Raw genomic sequence first — 23,396 nt, 5'->3', positions numbered from 1 at the left:
GGAGGCGCCAGGCTTCAGGCACCCGCTGTAGACGGGGCGGCTCGGACCCTCTGCCAACAGCGCTGCTGCAAGCGCCCCGGGGCCTGAGACACGCGCAAGGGCTCAGCCTCCGCGCCGCACAAACAAAACACGGTCGCGTCTTCAAAGAAGTTATAAGAAGCTGAACTTCCAGAAATAAATACTTTTTTATACAGATTTCAGAACTCAACAGAAGAGAATCCATAAACTGTCAACATGAGGCCTAACCCCAAGGGGTCTTCCGCAATCAGGGACAACTTCCAACGCGGAATAAAGAGGGGAATCCTCAGGGGCGCGCCCTCGGGGTCTCCCTGAGCTCCCCTGCAGGCACTGTTCCCCCAGGCCACCCCCTCGCACCTGACGAAGAGCAAAGAGCCTGAAGCCGGCCAGTGCTCCCGCCCCAGAACCCGAGCTGCAGAGCAGTCGGAGATCTTGGCACCTCACACTAGGCAGGGCCCAGGCTCCGAGTCACACAGACAGGACCCCTGCAGGCCCGGAGCAAGCTGCCCCACACGGATGTGCCCAGGGTCCCTCAGTGCCCACTAAGGGCCCATCCAGGTGGTGCTGTCCCCGGGGCACCGTGGGGAGCAGGGACGAGGGCCGCCAGCAAGGAGCCTCAACTCACAGGGAGGGCAGGTGGGGGACAGCAAGCCGGGCGTCAAGACAGAAAGGGCACAGTGTGGGTGTCCCGGAGAAAGCGACCTGGGGGTGAAGGCGTCGATGAGCGCTTTAAACATCCCTCTTTAGCCTCGTCCTTGTTTCTGAGCCTCGAAACCCAAATAAATGGAATCTTACAAGAACGGGGTGTTGTTCGGACAGTGAATGGGCTTCCGTCTGGCTTTGTCAAACAGAAACTCGGGGGTCACTGACACCCTCCCCACAACCCACGGGCCTCGCGGCTTGACTGCAGGCCCTTCCCGCTGACTCCTCTGCAGAACCCGCGCCCCTCAGCAAGGCCGCGCCAGGCCTGAGCGCTGGGCCTTCGGGGAACTCCAGGAAGAGTTCTCAGCGCGGCGGGCTCAGGCACCCCGCGAAGGCGGCCACCTGCCCGGGAGCTCAGGCCTGGGGAGGCAGAAGGTGGGCCCCAGCCCGTGCTTCTAAGACGCTCCCGGGTGGCCCATGCGGCCAGTCTGGGGACCAGGCCTGGGGGACCAGGTTACCGGGCAACGACCTGGCTCACCCCGAGGCTTCCTTCTCGCTCGGAGCGCGTACCTGTACGCTGCCACCGGGAGCAGGGGCGCGGGGCTCTCAGGGCTCCACAGGCCAAGCGCCCCTCCCCACTGTCAAAAGCAGACCACGCAGCCACACCCAATTTCAAGGCGGGCAGGCTCCCAGTCCTATGGGGCGCTCAGAGAGCCACTGGGAAGACTCACGCAGCCAGCCAGGGCACACAGGCCGCCTCCCACGGCCTCGCCCCTAACCCTCCCCCAACCAGCTCACAGACGACCCTGAGAAACGCGCTCTCCAAAGCAAACAGACGCGCACTGCCCACCCACACACGCCCACCTGAACCCGCAAGGCCTCACGCTCCTCTGCAGATGAAAATGCTCCGTGCAGCCTCGAGAGCGGCCCCCGCCCACAGCCTGCTCTGCACTCAGCGCCCTCCCCTCTGACCTTCGGCCCTCTCCTGCCACGGGCTCTCTGCTCCCCTCACCACCCGACGCCGGGCCCTCTTCCACGCTCGGTACCGGCCTCAGCCTCCAGGCAGGCATGACGCCCGTGGATACACAGACAGACCAAGCGCAGCAGAGCCTGCACCAAGTCTCCTTCACGCCTTTCCCCCTCTGCCACGGAGGCCACGAACACACGAACCCGCTCCGTGTGCCAGCCTGCCCAGCCGCTCCCTTGCCACACAGCTGAGAAGCAAGCCCCAGGCCACGGCGCACTTTTTGACAGATTCTGTCCGTGGCTCTACGAGACACAGATTCCTTTCTTAAACAGAACCACTGTGACAGCTGAAAACAGGAAGGCTCCTCAATGAGAAACCGAGTCAGCGCTCCACTTTCACAAGTGGAGCACCGTCACAAATAGGCGAGTTGGGTTCCGTCTCATCCCCACCTAACTGGCCCGCCCGGGATGCACACAGCCCTGCGGCGGGCGGGCAACCGGCTGGGGTGCCTCCAGGAGCCTGCACGGCCCACAGTCCCCTTCTTCTCCGGTGGAGGAGGCCTGTCGCCAGTCCTGCAGGGCCCCGCGCCTTCAGCCAGCCAACGGCGGCCCTGCAGCGCAGCTTCCTGGGCTCCTTTCCCCAGCCCGCATCTCCTGGGGAGTGCTCGTGGGACCAAAGGCCTGATCAGTTTTCAGGTTTGATTATTTAGCAAGACAATTTCACAGATTTTTCAAAGATGTAATCTTCTGTCCATCATCTCTCCCGTTTCAGCCCCCTCACAGGTCTGTCAAATCCAGGGGACCGAGGACATGAGTTCTGGCTCATCGATGGAACACAGCTAGTTTCTTAATTCTCCATGAATGAGGGAATGTCAGCAGAAGTGCACAGCCATGCTACTAACAGAGTGTAACGGCCCATCCTCCTGTTCGTGTCTCGACGGTCTAATGTTCCAGTGTCCCCTGAGAGGCAGGACAGTGAGTTCCCAGAGCACAGAAGCAGAGGTCAGGCCCTGCAGGAGGTCCAGCACTTACAGCCTGTGACTCTGGGACAGTACTTAACATCTCTGGGACGTGCTGCTGTGAGGACTCAGTGAGAGGAGGGAACGAAGATTCGCTGCTCCAAGACACAGGGGGAACCACTCTGCACAGATGGCACCGACTTCCAATCTTTGGGGGGATGCAAACAGGAGGCTCTTATTTCTTTTTCTGCTGTGCGCCCTGGGGGATCTCGGTTCCCCAGGGAAGGACTGGACCCAGGCCCTCAGCAGGGCAACTGGGCAGTCCTAACCACCACACCAGCAGGGAATTTCCCAGAAGCTCTTATTTCTAACATATACTTTAATCGTAAAAACCCAGGAATTCAATTTTTATTAAATAAAAATCTTTAGGGGCCTTCTCTGGTGGTCTAGTGGCTAAGACTCCGTGCTCCCAACGCAGGGGGCCTGGGTTTGATCCCTGGTCAGGGAACTAGATTCCATATGCCACAACTAAAAAAATAAATCCCCCCAGTACATCCAAATAAATATATATACACACACACACACACACACACACACACACACACATATATAAATCTTTGGGAAAATAGAAGACTCGGAAGTACGAATATCTCCAAGAGTTGACTCTCAGTTAACACTGGGCGCCGCGTGAAGCCCAGAAGACAACTGAGCGCTCACCCTGAAAAGCTCGGAACTTGGACACGTGCAGGGAGAGAGCCCAAGCCGTGTGCTGCCGGGACAGGGCCCGGCGCTCAGAGGAGCCGCTGACCTGGGAGCATCCCAAGTGCCGCGGATGCAGCGCTGGCGGCGCTCACGGGGGAAGGGGACAGAGCGAGCCACAGGACCTGAGGCCTCAGAGCGGCTGCGAGGGGCCAGCCAGTGAAGATCCCAGGGAAACACAGGGCCCACGCGCCACGCTCAAGACCAAGGGCTTCCTCCTCTATGAGTAGGAAGGCACCAGGGACACATCTCAGCTGGTAGGTGAACTCAGCTTCCTCTTTGAAGGAACCGAGGTATATCAGAAATGAGGCCCACTATCCATTTTACTAGCTCACAGTGAGATAAAAATGGTGCCCGCTCAAATCTTTCGAAACGTGAATGTTAGGGTCACTCGGCCCTTCCCCCTCGCCCTCAGCGCCACGCCGGCGCTCTCTGCTGCGCCGGTCCAGCCTTCCTGGAGGCGCCTGGGTCTGGGGACGGCCGCTGTCCTCGAGCGCGGGCCGGCCAGCTTCCTCTCTGGCCTCCCTCACCTGCCCTGGGCCCCCCCTCTGCCACCTCACACCAGGGCAAGCACACTCGCTCCACTGCCCTCGATCCACCCCACTCCTCACGCACTGGCCAACACACGCGGGGCTGAGTCTTCATACAAGCAGTCACTGAAGGACTGGCATTCACTCAGGTACTGTTCTAGGCACTGAGAGCCTGACAGTAGTTAAAGCCGAAAGGAGAAAAATCTCCACTGCTACAGACCTCTTGATGCAGTCTGGCGCACAGACAAATAAGGAAAACACCTGGAATGTCAGAGGATACAAGCCAGGCAAAAGCAGCGGAGGCAGATGGGTAGGGCCAGACAGCAAAAGGACATCGGAAGTCAGGGGTCAGGGTGGTGCCTGAGAAGGGAAGTTTAAGCAAAGACTTACAGGCAGGTGAAAAGCCAGCCAGGCAGGTGTCCGAGTAGACGGAGCTGCAGATGCAGGGGCCGGGGCCGAGCGCAGCTGCAGCGCTTCAGACAGGCCAGAGGCCAGCGCGGCTGAGACAGAGGGAGGGTGGGCCGGGAGGAGGCTGGCCACGCACCCAGGCTCAAGACACACTCCCGAGGGCTCCCGAGGCAGGCAGGGGCTCTGGGGCCGCCTTCCAGGAGCGAGGTGCACGACGAGAGCTGAACGAGGAGTGCACGCGGAAGCCAGCAGTGCCCACACAGGCACCGACCGAGCCTACGCACGTGTGCGGGGGCCACAGGGGAAGGCGGAGGCGAAACCGGCCGAGCAAAAGCCGAGGAAAAGCTCAGCCACAGCAGAGGGCTGAAGAGACCAGGCGAGACCAAAATGCGGAGTGCAAGAGGGAGCTCCCACGGCCATCCAGCGGTTAGGACTGCAAGCTCGCACTGCCAGGGACCCCGGCTCAATTCCTCCTTGGGGAACTGAGATCCCACAGGCTGCACAGCACAGCAAAAAAAAAAAAAGTGCAGTGAGAGGCAGAAAGAGCAGCGAGAGACTGGTCTTGAACCCGAAAGGGCCCTGAGATCCCTGAGAAGTGGGCTCCCACAGGAGCACACGCACATTTTAGAAAGACAGGCAGAGCGTGGAGAGCTGGCTGAGGGGGGGAGCTGGAGTCAGAAACACCCTTCCTGACCTGTCAGCCTCCGTAACACAACGGCAAACACAAGCGAAAGATTACTTAAAGTGTTTAACACTGCTGATAGAAACATACCCTTGACAGCATAACAAACGTATTTCATACCACTGATTCTTTCTGTGACAACCCAGTTAACTTAAAAATTGAGCTCCCAACTCCTTCCAGGGAGACAAAACATTCTTCTCTCCACACCCAACAGGGGAGTTTCATCACTAGGGCTGTTGGGCCGCAGGCTGGCACTCAGCTCAACCACCACTTAGCAGTTTCCATCCTTGTATACCTTGTTGAAAGTATTAAGTATTACAGACATTAAGGCGCTCTGAAAAATTCACCTTTGGCCCTTTGCTTTCTGGAAGACAGACTCAAGAACAATACTAATTTGAGATATCTTGAATTTTTTAACTGGCAAAGCAAATCTCATCAAATCAATCGGCTCCTTCAAAAGCTATACTGTAACCAACAGACAAGCGCAAAATGCTGACCAATCGCTGGGGTAACTCATTTGAGTCTTTTTCTCCCCTAAACAATAAGTTTTACCCTAAATAACAATTCCTAAAAACAACAGTAACGAATCACATAAAGACAGTTGGCAAAGTATACACACAATCCTGCGGAACGTCCACGCCACCTCCTGCCTCTGTGCATCTCACCTTTCTCCTTTGCCCAGGGACAGGGGGAGGCGCGGCAGCCGCGCCCCCGCTCGGCCCGTCCTGGCGGCACGTGCGGGCCTGTTCTGCTGTTCGCTGCGCTTCTGTGCTCGCGTGTCTCACAGGTAGTTTTTATTTAGCGTTTGAGTTAGCTACAAAGACAAAGGGAAAGAGAGGAAACAGGCTTCCTGGCAAACAGTGTCTCGGCTCCCCGATTAAAGCAGGGAGACCTTAAGCCAGCCCCTTACTTTCCATATTCAGTTTCTTCCAGAAGGGCCCTTCCTGCTTCACCATGCCTTACAAAAAAGAGAAGCAGACAGGCCACATGCTGGCATTAAAATGGGCTGCTTGTCCCGAGTCATAAGCCGTTTACTCAGCACTCGCTGAGCGCCGGCCACGGGAAGGCATGAGCAGAGGCCAGTTCACCCGAGACTGTAGGAATCCTCCCTCCAAGAGCTCACCCAACAGGGAGAAAGGCCACATAAGGCCACTAAAGGGCTGGGTCCTCTGTGTTCCAAGTGGGAGGACAGGGCTTCCCAGCGGGTAGGAACCTACCTGCCAGCGCAGGGGGCACAGGTCTGACCCCTGGTCCGGGAAGACTCCACATGCCTCGGAGAAACGGCGTGACCGACTACTGAAGCCTGAGCACGCTCACCCCACACTCCGCAAAACGAGTAGCCCCTGCACGCCACAACTAGAGAAAGCCCGTGCAAATGCAAGGAAGACACAGCACAGCCAAACATAAAATAAAATTAAATGATAAAAAAAATTTAAAGGAAAGACAAGCAGTGGTCCACACACAACAACAGTCCATGCAAAGGCCTGGATCAGGACAGGGGACCACATATTTGAGGAACCAGGACCCATTTACTGCAGCCGGGCAAGGAGTGAAGCTTAGAAGACTAAGAGGCGTATCCAAAATTGCGTACATTCTATAGCCAAGCATCATATCCAAACAAAAGACAAAAGTCAACCAACCAAAACCATATACCAGAATATGTAAGTAAAAAGCTTAACAACTTCAACTCCCACTGATTAAATGCTCACTTAGAACTCAACTGTTTCCTGAGAAAGCTTATTTGTCTAGATTAAAAATGGCAGGAGAAAGTAAAGAACTTTAGCATCACCTTACCACATGCTTGTGTGTGCGCAAGGACAACCCCCGTCTCATGTAGCAACATTTTATTAGTGTTTTCTATCCCCTCGCCAGCACTTCTTAGTAAATGTGACTTCACCTACTTTCACCTGTTTTAAACTGAAGCGTCAAGCCGTAAAAAAGGAAGTAACTAGCTAGTTCACTTGCGCCACGCGAGTGAGCCTTTTAAACCTGGACTGCCTGGAGGGGCCTCCCTGGCAGCTCAGTGGCCCAGGATTTGCCTGCTGAAGCGGGAGACACGGGTCCCATCCCCGTCTGGGAAGATCCCACGTGCTGCAGAGCAACTGAGCCCTCGCGCCACGACGAGTGGGCCCGTGTCGAAGCCGCACGAGCGAAGCCACCTCAGTAAGCCCGCGCCCCGCAGCTCAAGGGGAGCCCCCGCTCTCCACAGCCAGAGAAGGGCCTGCGCAGCAGCAAGGGCCCAGCTCGCCCAACCTGGACTACTTTCGGGAGGAGAGGTCATCTGAACAGGTGGCCGGCTTGGCCCACTCTTCCCTAAGCCACAAGGTCTCTAACCCCTAACAAGTAAGTCTCGCAATTCTGACTTATTCCTCATTTGAGTCCTCACATTTAAGCAGGTACTCTTTTAACAGCCCTGTTTAAATCGGCTGAATAAAAACCATAAACCTAGCAGTCACACATGGCAGCCTGTTTAACTTATTGTTTTGTTCTGTTGTGTCTCCATAAATTTCAAATTATGTTAGTTTAGACATAACATGTATCACAAATGTGCATACAGAATAATAAACTGCCCATCATTTTTTTTTTTTTTTTTTGGTAGTGCCACACAGCATGTGGGATCTTAGTTCCCTGACCAGGGATCAAACCCATGGCCCTGCCCTGGAAGCTAAGAGTCTTAACCACCGGACCACCGGGCAGTATCAAGCCCATCACTTTTTGAAATTCAGGAAGTTATTTTTCTGATACTTTTAAATTGGAATGTTCACCACTGGAATCCCAGCCCACCCTGATCTATAGTAATGCAGTCAGGAGGCGAGGATTTTTGTATTATATGGATCAGAGTTCTTAAAAAAAAAAAAAAAAAACTTAAGAAACTCACAAACGTGCAGAAAGTACTCACTTTACCAACCACTGGCCCAAAACTGAAGGCTGCTGAGCATCTGAGAAAATGGAAGAAAAGAAAAGGAAATGACTCAAAGTAATCGTGCTTAAGGCATGAGTCCTCTTCACTTCCAGGCGGCAGTTTAGATTTGAACTCCGGTCGGTGGTGGGGCGCCGGAGCACGCACGGAGCACACCAGGAAAGGGCTGCGCTCCCACGACTGGTTTCCTCCGAGCTACTGGCTGGAGTGGTGCTTTTTCATGTTGCTCTGGTCACACTGAACACATGTAACGAGGACATGGAAAACATTTGGGAAAATGAAAGCGCTGCATAAATGAGATGGCTCCTAACTCATCTTCCATCTCGACCATCTCATTTTAAAATACACAAATATGAGGGTCGGTGTTATCAACGCGCAGTGGCAACGTTAACTTTTTAAGTCGTTGGGCGATTAGGGAACACGTATCTCGGCGTTTAAGTCATTTAAAAGTCAAGGCCTTAGAGCGCGGGGTTGTCAGTCCTCAAGAACTTCCCTAACCTCGCTCTGAAGTCCCCCGAACCGAGTGGGTCCCGGGTTCTGGGACGCGCGCACACGCGCCCCGAGCCCTCGTCACCTGCCTAAGAAGCGCTAACTTGTCAAGCCTGTGACCGCTCACGTCCCGGCACCGGCGCGGACGCCGGGGAGAGCCGACGGCGGCGGCACCGGCTCCTGTGCCCTCTGCCCAGGCTCGAGCCCCGCGTGTCTCACATGCCGAGATTTTTTTAAACTGCCCTCTGGCGAGCGGGGCAGAGCCTGCCGGGCGGCCGCGGCCGCTCCATCGCGCGCGCCCCCGGGGCCCCGGGGCCGGGGTGGGGGTGGGGGGGAGCACCGTCCGGCCGAGCGCGGGCGGCCGAGGGCCGGCAAGCCCCCGGGCGGGGTCCCCGCGCCGCCACCTGCCAGGCCCGGGGCTCCCGGCGCCCGCGCTGACCAACGGCCGGCCACCCGAGTGTCAACCGGCGCCTCGGCGGACAAAAACGCGCCTCCCCGCGGCCCCGGCCGCCCCTCCCGCCGCCGCCCGGCCCCGGCCCCGGCCCGCGCCTCACAAAGGCCGGCCCGGCCCGCTCGGCGCCGCAGCGAACAAAGGCCGGCGGCCCGCGTCGGGCCGGCACAGGTGCAGCCGCCGGCCGCCGGGCCCAACATGGCCGCGCCCGCCCGGCCCCTCCGCCCCTCCGCCCTCCGCCCCTCGGGCCCGCGGCGGTTGGGCCGGCGGCGCCAGTGACCTGTTGTGCGGCGCATCCTCCGGCGGCGGCGGCTCTCGGGCGCGGCGGCTCCGGCGGCGGCGGCGGCGGCGGCCGGGAAGGGGGCCGGGGCCGGGGCCGCGCGGGGGAGGGAGGCAGGGCCGAGGGAGGGGAGGGGGCGGCGGCGGCGGCGGCGGCGGCGGCGGGCGCAGCGCGGCCAGGCCGAGGCTCTCCGCGCGCGGCGCCGACCCCGCCCCCGCGCCTCCCGCCCGCCGCCGCCGCCGCCGGGCCGCCGCCGCCTCGCAGAAGCCGCGGGAAAGTGCGCGCCGCTGATTGGCTGCGGCGCCCGCGGGGCTGCGGCCGGGCTTTTCAAATCCGCGCGGGGCGGGGCGGGGGGCGGCGGCGGCCGGGCGGCCGGGCGGGCGGGGGCCCCGGGGCCGGGGGTCTGGGGCAACGGCCGGCCGCGGGGGGCCCGAGGGCGCGGGCCGCGGCGGGGGGCGCGGGCACTGCGCGGGCCGCCTCAGCCTGGCGCCGGGCGCGCGCCCCGCTCCCGCTACTCGGCACGGGCGCGCGCCAGGCGGCGGCTCAACTGAAAGCCCGGAGCCAGACCCCTGAGCGCGCGCGCGCGCGGTGACGTCACGGCCGCGCGCCCAATCGCCGCCGGCGAGGCCGCCCCGCGCGAGCGCGGCCCCGGCGGCCCTCGAGCCGGGACGTGGGAGGTGGCGCCCTCGCGGCCGCCCCGCGCGCCCTGCGCAGGGGGTCCGCCCGTGCTGGCCGCGGGCCCCGCGCCCCAGCGGTCACTCGCGCCCTGGCTCGGGGTCCCAGGCCAGCAGGAGCTCTGGCGGCGGGGAGGGCGGGGAAGGGGGTGAGGTACCTGGTCTGGTCGTGCGGCCGGGATCCGGGAGGGCGGAGGTGAGGCTCCAGCCGGCCCTGCAGGCGAATCCCAGCCGGAACTCGCAGGGGAGCTTTGTGGAGGGGGCTCCCGGTGCAGAGGTCCTCGCCGTGCCTGCGCTCCTGGATCCCACATTACAAACTGGGCATAGATGGTCACAAACGGCAGGGCGGCCGGCGCGACGGAGAGGAGGCGGGTGGCTCCTTCCGCAGAATATCTGCAGGGCGAGGATTCAGCCCGTTTCCCCCACCGCCCAGGCTCCTGTCTGGCTGGTCTGGATCTGGGGGTAGTGGGGAAATCCGTGGTCAGAAACAGGTCTCGTCTCAGGCCCCAAAACTGCTAGGGGCTTGTGCCATTCTAGTGAGGCTTGGGTGGGGAAGAAGGGCAGGCCAGCCCATGGTCAGGGGCCAGCTTTGGGAAGATCACTGCAGCTTGCCGTGAGGACGGTGGGCTGGTACATAGGGTGGATCAAGTGTGCCAACCGGGGCCCTGTTCAAGGACAGTCTTCCCATCCAGCCTCAGCTCGAGAGAGCCACCTCATCGCTGGGCTCCTTCGTCCCAGGAGGCAGCCACACGCGGTGTCCAGCTGAAAGGGATTACAGGATTGTTCAACCTTCTGTCCAAGAGCGGTGTGGTGAGGTCCTAATGTGTGCTGCCCCCTTGCAGCGTGCTGGGGAGCCTGAGCTGCCAGAAGAGACACCCCTCCCCCATCTGGCACTGCCAGGACTCACCTCTGGCCACCAGGAGCCCCTGGAAGGTGTCTAGCTAGGTGCCAGCCCGTTCACATTTGCACTTTGCTGTATCTCTAAGCTGTAGGTAGAAGACTGGTTGCCTCTCTGGCTCTGGAATCCTTCCAGGGCACAAGCCTGAAAACTGCTTGCCTCCTCAGTAGCTTTAAATCACGGCAGTACAAGACAGATACTACCACCTCTCTTTTGATTTCACAGATTTGGAATTAGGGCTCCTCTTTAAAAAAAAGAAAATTGCATTTAGAATAGTGCGATCAACATGTAAATTTCTTCAAAACATGAAAGCGAGTGTTTGGATTTTCTTGAAAGTTATTTGAGGCTGGCTGATCTTTTCCCGCCCAGCGCAGGCCTCCCTGGACCAGCCCTGCTGTCTTGTGGGGGTCCCGAGCCCTTTGCATCAAATCTGGCCAGCTGGACAGCCCCAGCCCTGCACACTCTGGGGCCTCTGCCATGGAGAGTGTATTTCCCATGATTGGGTCTCCATCCATGCAGAGGGGAAAGAGGCCCTCACAGGACTGACAGGTAGGCTCCTGGTTGGAGAGGCCCAGGGCAGTGGGAGCCCCAAGACCAGTGGGCCCAGAGGGCTGCGGGGCACTCGAGGATGTCAGCAGCTGGGGCTGAAGCTTGTTTCGACCTCTTGGAGTCTCAGTCGCTTCTCCAAATGAAAGTGCCACACTTGGAGAGGAGAGATTACAGAAGACCAAGGGACTGCGAGTCTGCTCCCGATGTGTAGTGACCACACAAGAGAGGATTTCAGAGGGCAAAGCTACCCCTGCTCTGACCTTTTGGGGTTCAGTGGTCCTCCATCTCAGCCCCCACCTGCTGCCCCCCACCCAGCCTCTCAGACCAAGGCCACGCTGGCAAGGCATTTGGGACCAGGGTACCCCAGGCCTGCCTGCTAGCTCTGGGACCAGCCCAGCAGACAGGACAAGGAGTCAAGCGGAGCTGGGCATCCCCTGGCCACGAGGTCTGCAGCCAGGCCACCTCTGGCTGCCTGCTGATGTTACCACCCACCAGGGCATACAGCTCTAGGAGGCCCAAGCCGCTCCATGATTTCCATGTGACCCGGGCTGGAGCCCACTCTGCCTCCCTGCTACCCCTTGACCCAGGCCCAGGCCTCCCTGGCAGAGCTGCTACCAGAGGCCAAGCCCAGGCCCCTTAGCTAAAGGAGTCCCTGAGCCCCCGTTTGGCTGCCCCATCCCCCACCAGAGCCAGAGTCCCCCAGAGGCCAGGCTCATTGCTGTTTCCATGGGGATGTATGCACTCTGACCCCAGCCTTTCTCCATCCCTGGCCAAAGAAAGAGGGCTTCCAAGTGGAAACCAGTGGTCTCAAGCTGCCCCTCCTCCTGTGCCCCAGGTGGCCCCTGCCTCCAAGGAGGGAAGGGGAGAGACCCTCCTTTCTCAACCCAACGCAGGCCAGAACCCAGGCCTAACGGGCAGGGGGCCTCCCACCCCAGGCCTTCTCTGCCGCCCCTTCCCAGCTCGGACCTGTGTTCCCTAGGCTGACAGCCTGCCCTTCCAAAGGCCCAGCTAGCCTCAGCTCCTGCCAAGCCCAAGCACCACTTCAGCTCCCTGGGCCAGCCCACAGAGCCAGCAGGCCGTAAGGCCCCTGGGTCACGTGGGCCAACCCTCTATTGAGCAGGGCCCCCAGCAGGCCAGGAGATGGACATGGAGACTGAAGCCCTGCTGAGAAGCCCCCCGCCCAAGTTCTGGCTGGGAGGCCCGAGCCAGAGGCCTCCGCAGCTTCCCTGCCCACCTCCTCTCCATCCGCCTCGGGGCTGACCTCTGGGAGGCCCTGAGAAGCCTGCAGTGTCTGTCCTCAGTCTCCGGGAGTAAACCGCAGCCCAGGACAGTGGGCCGGTCCTGAGGGCAACCTCAGAACCATCTTCCCCACCTCCCCACCCCCACCAAAGTCCCCTTCCGGCTGAGGGCTCACCCCTCCTCCTAAGTCCTCCACTGAGCCGGCAGCTCCTTCCCTGCCACTCTGCCCCTCCCCCACAGGCCCTTAGCTGCTTACTAGGAATTAGGAGGCAGTTTTCAACCCACCGATTTCTCTTCCTTTAGTTCGTTCTCTGCACCCAGCCAGGGGAACTTTTCTAAACCACAATATGTCACCCACCTGCATAAAATCCTGCTATGGCTCCCCAGCGCCCTTAACACAAAGCCTCAGTGAGACTTAAATCCTACCTTCAGGAATGGGGAGGATGTCGAGCTGTGCCTCTCCAGCCCACCCCTCTCCCCAGAGCTTGTTGTTGTTCGGTTGCTCAGTAGTGTCCAACTCTGCAACCCATGGACTGCAGCACACCAGGCTTCCCTGTCCTTCACTGTTTCCCAGAGTTTACACAAACTCATGTCCATTGAGTCCGTGACGCATCCAACCATCTCATTCTCTGTTGTCCCCTTCTGCCTTCAATTTTTCCCAGCATCAGGGTCTTTTCCAATGAGTCAGCTCTTAGCATCAGGTGGCCGAAGTACTGGAGCTTCAGCTTCAGCATCATTCCTTCCAATGAATATTCAGTGTTGATTTTCTTTAGGATGGACTGGTTGGATCTTGCAGTCCAAGGGACTGTCAAGCGTCTTCTCCAAATTACAGTTCAAAAGCATCAATTCTTCAACACTCAGCTTTCTTTTGGTCCAACTCTCATATCCATACAAGACTATTGGAAAAACCATAGCTTTTACTAGAGGGACGTTTGTCAGCAAAGTAATGTCACTGCTTTTTAATATGCTGTGTAGGTTTGTCATAGCTTTTCTCCCAAGGAGCAACTTTTTTTAATTTCATGGCTGCAGTCACTGTCTATGGTGATTTTGGAGCCCAAGAAAATAAAGTCTGTCACTGTTTCCATAGTTTCCCCAGCTATTTGCCATAAAGTGATGGGACCAGATGCCATGATCTTAGTTTTTTGGAGAGCTCCTCACCAACAAAGTTGACTCCCCACTGGATATGCCCCTTGGACAGCCACATGGACCCACCCCTGGACAGGTACCAAACTGAACTTCTCCCCTTCCCATCCCCATGCCAGCTCTCAGTGGGGACACCACTCTCTTCAGAAGCCTCCCCCATCCCCGCTTCGTCTGCTTGTGTCCCCTGGGGTTTATCTCCAGGTGCCAGTGGTGCCTGGGGACAGACTGCTGGGCCTCCAGTCCTGGTTCCCCCCGTGGGGGCACCTGAGGACCGCCCATGAAGTGCCACAGGACAACACAAAGTTGTTCTCTAAGGTCTGGAGGCCAGAAGCCTGAAACCGAGGGTGAGGAGGGTCTCTGCTCGCGGTTTCTGCAGAAGGCCCACTCCTGGCCCGGCCCTGGCCTCTGGTGGGGCCCGGCCCCTGTGCTCTTTGCTCTGTGCCCACATCACTCCCCTCCGAGGCTCTGACTTCACAGGGCCTCCTCCCTGCGTCATCCCCTCACTCTGGTTTCTCTTCCTGCAAGGTCACCAGTGATTGGATCAGGGCCACCTAATGGCCCCATTTTGACGACATCCGCAAAGACCCCATTTCCAAATCAGGTTGCAGTCACAGGGTGGGAGTTTATACTTGCACATGCCTTTGTGGGGACACAGTTCAAACCACAGCCCCTCTCTTCCTAGTTGCATAAACTTGTAGGTTGTGAGGCGTGTGTGTGTCTGTGACAGAGAGAGAGGGAAATGGTGACACCAATAGCGCAGTCCCCGCTTTGAGAGCGGCTGAGAGCCAGGCCGGAATGGCTGCACCGGCTCAGAGCCTGCCTTCCTGGAGGGTGTCAGCTCGCACGTGCCGGGCTGCCCTCCTCCGGAACCGCTGGGTGGAGACGGTGGGAGCCGGGCGCTGCGGCGGCAGGGACCCAGGGCTTAGGGACCTGCGGGGAGAGCAGGCCGAAAGGGTCCCGCCTCCCCGGCCCCGCCCCCCAGTGCCGCCCCCGCATTGGCCAGGCGCCTCCAGGCTCCGCCCACCACTCGGGGCCCGCCCACCGCCCCGACCGCCTTCCACCCTGCGACCCGCAGGGCTGCGTGGTTCTTGTGTCTGTTGAGAGTCTCTGGAAGGGAAGGGAAGGCCGCCAGAGAACCGAAAGCAATGGTGAGAAGACGGGGATCTCCACCTTGCCCTCAGCCCCGCCTGCGAACCCTGCACCCCCAATCTCCACGGGGACTGCCCTGATCCAGGACCAGCCAGGGCAGCGCCTCTTCACTTTCGGCCAGTTAGTTCAGCGGCTCAGTCGTCTCCGACTCTTTGCGACCCCATGGACTGCAGCACACCAGGCTTCCCTGTCCATCACCAACTCTGGGAGCTTGCTCAAACTCATGTCCATCCAGTCGGTGATGCCATCCAACTATCTCATCTTCTGTCGTCCCCTTCTCCCACCATCAATCTTTCCCAGCATCAGGGTCTTTTCTAATGAGTCAGTTCTTCACAACAGGTGGCCAAAGTATTGGAGCTTCAGCTTCAGCATCAGTCCTTCCAATGAGTATTCAGGGTTGATTTCCTTAGGACTGACTGGTTTGATCTCCTTGCAGTCCAAGGGGCTCTCAAGAGTCTTCTCTAACACCACAGTCAAAAGCATCAATTCTTCGATGCTCGACTTTCTTTATGGTCCAACTCTCACATCCATCCATGACTACTGGAAACACCATACATAGCTTTGACTAGATGGACCTTTGTTGGCAAAGTAATGTTCTGCGTTTTAATATGCTGTCTAGGTTGGTAATAGCTTTTCTCCCAAGGAGCAAGCGTCTTTTAATTTCGTGGCTGCAGTCACCATCTGCAGTGATTTTAGAGCCCCCCAAAATAAAGTCTGTCACTGTTTCCATTGTTTCCCCATCTATTTGCCATGAAGTGATGGGACCACATGCCATGATTTTGTTTTTTGAATGTTGAATTTTAAGCCAGCTTTTTCACTCTCCCCTTTCACTTTCATCAAGAAGCTCTTCAGTTCCTCTTCACTTTCGGCCATAAGGGTGGTGTCATCTGCATATATGAGGTTATTGCTACTTCTCCCGGCAATCTTGATTCCAGCTTGTGCTTCATCCAGCCCTGCGTTTCTCATGATGTACTCTGCATATAAGTTAAATAAGCAGGGTGACAGTATACAGCCTTGACGTATTCCTTTCCCAATATGGAGCCAGTCTGTTGTTCCATGTCCATTTCTAAATGTTGCTTCCTGACCTGCATACAGATTCCTCAGGAAGCATGAAGGTGGTCTGGTATTCCCATCTCTTGAAGAATTTTCCACAGTTTGTTGTGATCTACACAGTCAAAGGCTTTGGCGTGGTCAATAAAGCAATAAAGAGGTAGATGTTTTTCTGGAACTCTCTTGCTTTTTCAATGATCCAGCGGATGTTGGCAATTTGATCTCTGGTTCCTCTGCCTTTTCTAAATTCAGCTTGAACATCTGGAAGTTCTCGGTTCACAGACTGCGGCCAGTGCTCACCTGTTTCCCCTGGTGTCGACACCTTACATCTCCCCAGTAGCTGTGTCAAAAGTAGGAAACCGGGGCTTCCTTGGTGGCTCTGTGGTAAAGAATCCACCTGCCAGTGCAGAGACACGGGGTCAATCCTCGGTCTGGGAGGACTCCGCGTGACAGGAGCAACTGAGCCTGTGCTCCAGAGCCCAGGAACTGCAGTACTGCGACCTGAGCACCCTAGAACCCGTGCTCGGCAACAAGAGAAGCCCCTGAGATGCTCTGAAGCCCCCACACGGCAACTAGAGAGTAGCCCCCACTCGCCACAGCCAGAGCAAAGCTTGCACAGCAACACAGACTCAGCACAGCCAAAATTAAACAAGTTATTTAAATCAACAACAGCAAACCAGGAAACAAACATTGGTCTGTTACCATCAACTAATTCCCAGACTTGATTCAGAGCTCTCACCGGTTTTCCCACAAATGTAGACGCTCAGGCAAATCTGACAGAGACTTCTGCTGTAAGAGAGACGCTGGGACCAGACTGCCCCTCCCACTGTAAACAACTTGGAGGAAACAGATGAGGCAACCCATTTTCAGGTGGTGGGGAAAAGGACGAGCAGGACTTAGCCCCCTGGACAAGGGGAATTTATGAGGCATACCTTGACCCCCGCCCCCCGCCCCCCCAGCTTTCTATCTCCCGTGGCTCAGAGGAACAGAGTCCACGCAGGACAGCCTGTACCACTGAGCGGAGAGAGAGATGTGGCTGGAACCTGTGGGGAAGGCACTGGAGGAGAGGCCAGTGTGCAGAGGGGAGTCCACGATGTCCCACTGTCCTTGGCTGCGGTAAGGGCCCCAGATTGGCAAAAAAACTGCTGTGGGAGCTGGGGCCTGGCCCAAGTGGGGGCCCTGTCATCAACGTGCCCGGCTGAACGGCTGAGACACTGGGATCCTGCCCTGGGAACTGGGGCTGCACCTTGAGCAAGACATTCCCAGTCATACCCCGTCCTGCTACATACTGCTGCATGACCTCAGACCCGGTGGCTCAAAGCCACAGTGAGCATCGCCTGCGGCTTGAAATTGCGTTGTCAGGAACTCGGGAGTGGGGAGCTGGATAACTAAGGCGCAAGGTCTCTCCTGAGGCCACAGACAAACTTGTCACCCAGGGCTGCCGCCATCCAAAGGCTTGAACGGGGGTGTTCCCTGCTGGTCCAGTGGTTAAGACTCCACGCTTCCACTGCAGGAAGCAGATTCCATCCCTGGTCGGGGAACCAGGATCCCGCATGGCTTGCAGTGCAGCCAAAAAAAAAAAATTTGATTTGATTTTTAAAAGCAAAAAAATAAAGGCTTCATGGGATGGACTGCTTTACTCGTATGTGTTGGAACCTGATAAGGAGAAAAAGAGAAATGGGACAGAAAAAAAACATTGACAAGATAATGTCAAGTTTTTTCCCAAGTTGACAAAAACACTGATTTACGTATCCAAGAAGCTCAGCTAACCCCAAGCAGGAGTCAGCCCACAGTCAAACCAGAGGGGCCGGCAGTGAGGAGAGAGAGAGCGGTCTCGGGACCTCCCTGTGGCCCAGCGGCTAAGACTCGGTTCTCCCAATGCAGGGGGCCGGGGTTCGATCCCTGGTCAGAGCACCAGATCCCACAACTAACAAAGATCCCTCATGCTGCAACGAAGGACCCAGCACAAGCAGATAAATACTTTGGAAAGAGAGACACTGGTCCTGAACGACGGCAGTCCAAATGCCACTCTTTTACCAAGTCTGTCCCAAAAAGAAAGAGCCCAATGAAAACAACGACTTGTCTGAGTCTCACATAGGGAACTCCTTAGCTTCTGGATGGCTGTGCCTCTGAGGGGGACCCACCATGAGTGGGGTGATGGTACAGGGAACAGCTGACCGAGGAATGATAAGGACAGATGGAGCGTGGACACATGGCAAAGGACCGTGGCAGACTGGGGAGAGAGACCCTTCCACAGTGAGGCCTGGGGCCTTCCCTGGCAGCTCCGTGGTAAGGAACCCGCCTGCCAGTGCACGAGACGCGGGTTCAAGCCCTGATCTGGGGGGATGCCACGCGCCCAGGGCAACCACCACAGCCGGTGTGCCCTAGAGCCGTTGCTCCCCAACAAGAAAAGCCACCACGAGAAGTCCGTGAATCGCAACTGGACAGTAGCCCCGCTCCCTGAAACTGAAGAAAAAGCCCAGCACAGCCAAAACAAATAAATAAATACAATTCGAAAAATAAGGAAGCCTGGGAAAATTCATTATCCATAAGGTGAAAAAAATGAAGCTGGGCTTGTACCTCACACTACATACAAAAATGCCTGGAAACTCTAAATGGACCAAGATCTTAAACAGTAAAAGGAAATGTTCAAATCCTTCGGTAGGGGATATAAGTGAATCCACTTTTGACCTTCGGTCAGGAAAAGATATTGCCCAAAGCGCAGGGGAAAATCTGTTAGCTGTCAAAGGGATGATGTTACTGTACTAAAACGAAGGGCTTCTGTTCCATCAAGAACATCCAGAATAAGCTTGAAGAACAAGCCCGTGGCCACCTAATTTATGACAAAATTGCCCCTGCAATTCAGTGGGATAGATTAGTTATTTGCTTCTGTAATGAATTCTTTAAAACTTAGTGGCTTAAAACCACCCAAATTTATCAAATGTATCATAAAGTTCTGTAGGTCAGAAACCTGACACGTGTCTCACTGCGGTAAAATCAAGGTGGCGTCATTCCTTTGGGGGAGGCAGGGCTAGGAGAGGACTCACTTCCTTGTCTTTCCAGCTTCGAGAGGCTGCTCGCTTCCCTGGCTCAAGGCCCCTTCTTCCCTCACTGAAGCAGGCACTGGCTGCCTGAATGCCCTCACACCCATCACCCCAGTCCCCTCCTTTGTGGTCAGGCCGCCCTCCGCCCCTCACTTCTGTCTCTCTCTTGCATTTTTAAGGAAGCTGATGGTTACACTGGGCCCAGCGGAATAATCCAGAGCAAACTCCCATCTGAAGATCCTTCAGATCCCCTTTTCTGCAAAATCCCTTTTTCTGTACAAAATAGCATAATTGCAAGTCCCAGAATGAGGATGGAACGCAGACATCTTCGGGGACCACTACTCTGCCTACGGAAGGTGAAAGGAGAAGGTCTTTTCGATAACCGGTGCTGGACCCATTCTGTACCCACAGGACAAAAATCATCCTTAATCTCTGCCTCGCAACACACAAAACAAAGAAACACCATTCAAATTATCACAAGCCTAAATGTGAAAGAGAACTGAGGCTTCCCTGGTGGTCTAGGAGTTAAGGAGTCCCCTGGCAATGCAGGAAACACTGGTTTGATCCCTAGTCCAGGAAGATCCCACATGCCTCAGGGCGACCAAACCCATGGGCCACAACTGCTGAGCCAAGAGCAGCAACTCCTGAAGCCCGAGAGCCTGTGCTCTTCACCCAGAAGCCGCTGCAAGCAGAAGCCTGCAATAACTAGAGAGCAGGCCCCATTCTCTACAACTAGAGAAAGCCCGAACACCACGAAGACCCAGCACAGCCAAAAATAAATATTTTTCTTAAAAAAAAAAAAAAGAACAATTAAGTTTCTAGAATAAAACATGAGAATATCTTCAGGACCTTCAGGTACCAAAGATTTCTTCAAACACAAAAAGCAGTGACTAAAAAAAAAAAAATTAGAGCATTAAAATCAAGAACTTTTCTTCATCAAAAGACACCATTACAAGTTGAAAGGTAATCCTGAGTGAGAGAAAATGTTTGAAATACACATAACCTAAGGGCCCATATCTAGAGTATACAAAGGACTCTAACAAGCCAGAACGAAAAACGCGGATGACCAATGGGGAAATGGACCAGAAACCAGCCTTACACAGGCACTCCATCAAAGAAGAGGTCCAAATGCTCAGACGTATATGAAAAAGTGCCTCAAAATCCTTAGTCATGAAAGGAACGCAAAACGGAGCCACGCTGTGCCCCACCTTCAGGAGTGATTACCATCGCAGTAACTGGAACTCTGGGGGCCTGGGCTCCCGCTCTGCTGGTGGCCAGGTAAGCTGATAGGAACATTCTGGAAACCAGCTGTCAGTGCTTAGTAATGCTGAACTTAAGCACAGCTTCCAACCAGCAGTTCTTCTACCAAAGGCATTGAGTGCAAGCAGCAAAGCCTCAGGCGAGGATATTAAGGCGTCATTCGTTTGAATGGCCGGGAGTGGAGGATCCATCATCCACAGCGCTGATAGATCAACCATATGTCCATATAAGTGGGCCTCCCTGGTGGCTCAGACAGTAAAGAATCCACCTGAAACGCAGGAGCCCCAGGTTCAATCCCTGGGTCAGGAAGATCCCCAGAGAAGTCAACGGCAACCCACTCCAGTATTCTTGCCTGGAGAATCCCGTGGACAGAGGAGCCTGGCGGGCTACAGTCCATGGATTGCAAAGAGTCAGACACGACTGAGCGGCTAAGCAGGCGTATTCATATAACGGGACACTGCATGACAATTAAAGACAGCAAACTAACATCACCCATTAGTTTGCTATGCTGACGAATTCCATAGACAAAATGCTAAGTGAAAGCAGCCAGATTTTTAAAGTATTAACAGACACACTGGTTGATTCCATTTATATAAAGTAAAAGAACAGGCCAAAGCGATTCTTTCATAATGTTGGGGTTTTTTTGTTCTTGTTGTTGGTTTTGGCTGGGTCTTCATTGCCGCACGAGGGTTCTCTCTGCTTGCGGTGCTCGGGGGCTTCTCATTGGAGTGGCTTCTTGTTGCAGAGCGGGGCTCTGGGGCGCCTGGGTTCAGCAGCCCCGCCTGGGGCTGCAGTAGTTGCAGCTGGCAGGCTTTAGGGCACAGGCGCAGTAGTTGGGATGCAAGGGCTAAGCTGCCCCGTGGGCATGCAGTCTTCCGGCACCAGGGGTTGGACCTGCGTCCCCCGTGGGCATGGAGTCTTCCGGCACCAGGGGTTGGACCTGTGTCCCCCATGGGCATGGCAGGCCAAGCCTTAACCACTGGACCACCAGGGCAGTTTGAAGTGATTTTTGAGGTAGAAGTTATAACAGAGGTTATTTCTGAGAAGGGGTGATGTTGGAGCAAGCATGGGGAGGCGTCTGCAGGGCTGGCGGCCTTCTGCCTTGATTAGTGTGGGGGCCGAACGGATGTGTACCTGATGGAAGATGCTTCAGACTGCACACTTGGGACTTGGACACTTTACTACACGCACGCTGAGGTAAACTTAATTTTAAAATTAAAGCATTTGAAGATTTGCAGAAAGGCTTTCCAGTAAACCCAGGGCTGTGCTATGAAGAGGGGGAGACAGGGTGGGTGTCACTGCCGGGAACCAGCAGGTGTGACCGCAGCCCCCCAGACTCTACCGTTGGGTCTCGGGACTCAAATACACGTCCCTCCCATATCCACCCCACAGCCACCATCCCGCCTGAGCAGAGGGTGCCCTGCTTGTGCGTGGCTGCCTGCTGCAGGAAGGCACAGCTGGGCCCTCCTGCCTCACCTGGCCCTTCTCCGGGGCTCACGGGTGCAGGCCACACCCACCACTCTCTGCTGTATTCATAAGCAGGCCTCTTGCCAGCTCACCTGCCCTGGTACCCGACTCAAACTCCCTTCAGGTTCAACAGGCCCCACAAGGCGGTGACCCTGCAACCTTCCGCTGTCTCAAGCCACTCCCACCTCCTCCAGCCTTCCCCTCCTCCCCAGTTTCGAGCTCCCTCAAGTCATATAAAGGCCCTGTCTGGCACACATCCGTGACTCCCCTCTCTCCCTTCATCACACCTCTGGGCAAAACTGCAACCTGGTCCAATCCAGTTCTGCCCGCCTTCACGTGGGGCGTGGCCAAACAGCACACAGTCCCGCCAGTCCTCTTCCGGTGTCCTGACCCCTAACCTGATTCCCTGAGCTGATCTCTATTCCTAACCTGATCCTCTAACCTCCCTGAGTGGAGCAGGTGTGCTTCCCGGACGTCCCACCTTGTTTCTCTCAACTGTCACTTGTGTAAAACGGTGTAAATTTACACAAATGGCACTTGTATAAATGTGCAGCGACTATGCAAGTTTACGTACAGTGTGTGGGGCGCACAGAGAACAGGGAGCCCCCCAAAGAGAAAAAACAAAAAGGCAGAAAGAGCTCATTTTAAAACTCACTGCACCACGCTTCTGCATTCTTGAGACTGTAGCGTGAAGAGAGGCGGGGCAGGAAGGCAGACTTCATCTGGCATTAAGGGTGCTCCCAGCAGCCTAGGGCCAGATTTCAGTTAGTTTGTACTTGTTTCTATAGACTTGAAATGGCTACAGGGAGCACACATTTTTCCTATAGTAATCAGGAAACCCAATAAAGCTATTGATGGTTAAAAAATGAATTTCTCTAACACTGTACCCTGCCCAGTTTGCAGACAGCATCAGAGATGGTGCCCAGAGGCCCCAGACACGGCGCCCCGACCCCTCTATGACGACCCTCGTTTTGGTTTCCTCCTTTCCACTCCACCTGGCTGGGCCAAGGGTGTCATCCCACGTGCAGGGAAGCAGCATTGCTGTTGGAAGTCCTGCAAACTACCCTTGTGCCCATTGCCTGGCTGCTGCCTCCTGCTCCACCCCATCTCAGGCCAAGTGGAGCCCTGAAGCATCACCAAGGAGCAGCTTTGACTCTTCCCCCCTCTGCCTCTCAACAGATGGGAGACAGCTTTGGGGCAGAGCCCTCAGAAGCTCAGGGCCTATGTCAGTCTCCGACCCTTTGGGCGTTAAAAGGCCAGTCCTGTCCAACTCTGAGGATCTGCTGGCCCTGGCTCAGGCCTAGCCCTCGGTTGGCGGGGAAGGGGTAGGACTATCCTTCCTCGTGACCCTCTTTTCCCCTCCCCATCCCGAGGCATGGATAGGAACCCCGGCTTTATGGATTGTTGGCAAGGGGGTGAGGGGTTGGGGTGGGGCCTGGGTTTCAAGGATCTGCGAGCTTAGATTAACCCTGTATTTTAAGGCCATAGCACTCACCACCCAGGGCCAATACAGGCACTTCCTGACATCTTCAAGGTGCCCTGCACTGACAAGCGTCACCCTCTCCCGCCTGAGGTGGGGGCTGCGGCCAACCTGGCCCAGCACCTGGCAGCTCTGGCAAGCTATTTCTTTCTGACGGTGAGGGCTGAGTGCTGGGGGAGCCTCCTGGGGAGACGGCCATGCCAGCGGCTGCTGAAGACTGGGGCGCCGGCTTCGATCAGGAGTCCCACACTCCCGCACGGCGCAGAACAGGCGCGCACTCTTGCAAAGTGCTGGACCTCTCCAAGTGGTGCCCCGGGGTTACCTCTGCGAACAAGATAG

General features: G+C 56.4%; 1 protein-coding gene across 6 annotated transcripts in view; it reads right to left on the bottom strand.

Moving 5' to 3' along the window:
- The window catches only part of WHSC1 (Wolf-Hirschhorn syndrome candidate 1), a 76,883-nt gene extending 67,728 nt beyond the window's left edge, over positions 1 to 9,155 (bottom strand). Inside the window, exons 1-2 of one of the 6 annotated variants that reach the window (XM_018049814.1) lie at positions 7,864 to 8,667; positions 5,630 to 5,778 (exon numbers count right to left, since the gene is read on the bottom strand). The gene's annotated coding sequence lies outside the window, so the exon portion shown is untranslated. Of the gene's footprint in view, positions 1 to 5,629; positions 6,213 to 7,863; positions 8,668 to 9,104 lie in introns of those variants that run through there. The other 5 variants (XR_001918223.1, XM_018049816.1, XM_018049817.1 and 2 more) reach the window with 5 other exon arrangements.

The sequence above is a fragment of the Capra hircus genome, chromosome 6, assembly GCF_001704415.2.
Source record: "Capra hircus breed San Clemente chromosome 6, ASM170441v1, whole genome shotgun sequence".
Classification (NCBI taxonomy): Eukaryota; Metazoa; Chordata; class Mammalia; order Artiodactyla; family Bovidae; genus Capra; species Capra hircus.
This window is presented reverse-complemented; position numbering and strand designations above follow the sequence as displayed.